Below are 2,834 nucleotides of genomic sequence, written 5' to 3' on the forward strand. Positions count from 1 at the left end.
TCACTCAAATATATAAGAAATGTTGAAATTCGACTTCAAATTAGGAAGATAGACTTTGAAAATTTCAATCAACACAAAGTGACAATCGACCTCAAATGGTTTTAATGGATGTAAATCGACGATATCTGACAAAGTTAGTTGCAAACTCACACAAATATATAAGAAATGTTGAAATTCGACTTCAAAATTAGGTAGATAGACTTGGAAATTTTCAATCAACACAAAGTGACAATCGAACCCAAACGGCTTCAATGGATGTATATCGACGACATCTGACAAAGTTAGTTGCAAACTCACTCAAATATATAAGAAAATGTTGAAATTCGACTTCAAATTACGACAAATAGACTTTGAAACTTTTAATCAACATAAAGTGACAATCGACCTCAAATGGCTTTAATGGATGTTAATCGACGATATCTGACAAAGTTAGATGCAAATTCACTCAAATATATAAGAAATGTTGAAATTCGACTTCAAATTACGCAGGATAGACTTTGAAAATTTTCAATCAAACACAAAGTGACAATCGGCCTCAATGGATGTTAATTGACGATATCTGACAAAGTTAGTTGCAAACTCACACAAATATATAAGAAATGTTGAAATTCGACTTCAAATTAGGTAGATAGACTTTGGAAATTTTCAATCAACACAAAGTGACATCGACCCCAAACGGCTTCAATGGATGTATATCGACGACATCTGACAAAGTTAGTTGCAAACTCACTCAAATATATAAGAAATGTTTGAAATTCGACTTCAAATTACGAAAGATAGACTTTGAAAATTTTCAATCAACATAAAGTGACAATCGACCTCAAATGGCTTTAATGGATGTTAATCGACGATATCTGACAAAGTTAGATGCAAATTCACTCAAATATATAAGAAATGTTGAAATTCGACTTCAAATTACGAGGATAGACTTTGAAAATTTTCAATCAACACAAAGTGACAATCGACCTCAAAGGGCTTCAATGGATGTAAATCGACGACATCTGACAAAGTTAGTTGCAAACTCACTCAAATATATAAGAAATGTTGAAATTCGACTTCAAATTACGAAAGATAGACTTTGAAACTTTTCAATCAACATAAAGTGACAATCGACCTCAAATGGCTTTAATGGATGTTAATCGACGATATCTGACAAAGTTAGATGCAAATTCACTCAAATATATAAGAAATGTTGAAATTCGACTTCAAATTACGAGGATAGACTTTGAAAATTTTCAATCAACACAAAGTGACAATCGGCCTCAATGGATGTTAATTGACGATATCTGACAAAGTTAGTTGCAAACTCACACAAATATATAAGAAATGTTGAAATTCGACTTCAAATTAGGTAGATAGACTTTGGAAATTTTCAATCAACACAAAGTGACAATCGACCCCAAACGGCTTCAATGGATGTATATCGACGACATCTGACAAAGTTAGTTGCAAACTCACTCAAATATATAAGAAATGTTGAAATTCGACTTCAAATTACGAAAGATAGACTTTGAAAACTTTCAATCAACATAAAGTGACAATCGACCTCAAATGGCTTTAATGGATGTTAATCGACGATATCTGACAAAGTTAGATGCAAATTCACTCAAATATATAAGAAATGTTGAAATTCGACTTCAAATTACGAGGATAGACTTTGAAAATTTTCAATCAACACAAAGTGACAATCGACCTCAAAGGGCTTCAATGGATGTAAATCGACGATATCTGACAAAGTTAGTTGCAAACTCACACAAATATATAAGAAATGTTGAAATTCGACTTCAAATTAGGAAGATAGACTTTGGAAATTTTCAATCAGCACAAAGTGACAATCGACCCCAAACGGCTTCAATGGATGTATATCGACGATATCTGACAAAGATAGTTGCAAACTCACTCAAATATATAAGAAATGTTGAAATTCGACTTCAAATTACGAAGATAGACTTTGAAAATTTTCACTCAACATAAAGTGACAATCGACCTCAAATGGCTTTAATGGATGTTAATCGACGATATCTGACAAAGTCAGATGCAAATTCACTCAAATATATAAGAAATGTTGAAATTCGACTTCAAATTAGGAAGATAGACTTTGGAAATTTTCAATCAACACAAAGTGACAATCGACCTCAATGGGCTTCAATGGATGTTAATCGGCGATATCTGACAAAGTTAGATTCAAACGCACTGGAATATATAAGAAATGTTGAAATTCGACTTCAAATTAGGAAGATAGACTTTTGAAATTTTCAATCAGCACAAAGTGACAATCGACCTCAAATGGCTTTAATGGATGTTAATCGACGATATCTGACAAAGTTAGATGCAAATTCACTCAAATATATAAGAAATGTTGAAATTCAACTTCAAATTAGGAAGATGGACTTTGGAAATTTTCAATCAACACAAAGTGACAATCGACCCCAAATGGCTTCAATGGATGTATATCGACGATATCTGACAAAGTTAGATGCAAACTCACTCAAATATATAAGAAATGTTGAAATTCGACTTCAAATTACGAAGATAGACTTTGAAAATTTTCACTCAACATAAAGTGACAATCGACCTCAAATGGCTTTAATGGATGTTAATCGACGATATCTGACAAAGTCAGATGCAAATTCACTCAAATATATAAGAAATGTTGAAATTCGACTTCAAATTAGGAAGATAGACTTTGGAAATTTTCAATCAACACAAAGTGACAATCGACCTCAATGGGCTTCAATGGATGTTAATCGGCGATATCTGACAAAGTTAGATTCAAACGCACTGGAATATATAAGAAATGTTGAAATTCGACTTCAAATTAGGAAGATAGACTT

Source organism: Diorhabda sublineata, unplaced genomic scaffold (genome assembly GCF_026230105.1).
Source record: "Diorhabda sublineata isolate icDioSubl1.1 unplaced genomic scaffold, icDioSubl1.1 Dsub_22, whole genome shotgun sequence".
Classification (NCBI taxonomy): Eukaryota; Metazoa; Arthropoda; class Insecta; order Coleoptera; family Chrysomelidae; genus Diorhabda; species Diorhabda sublineata.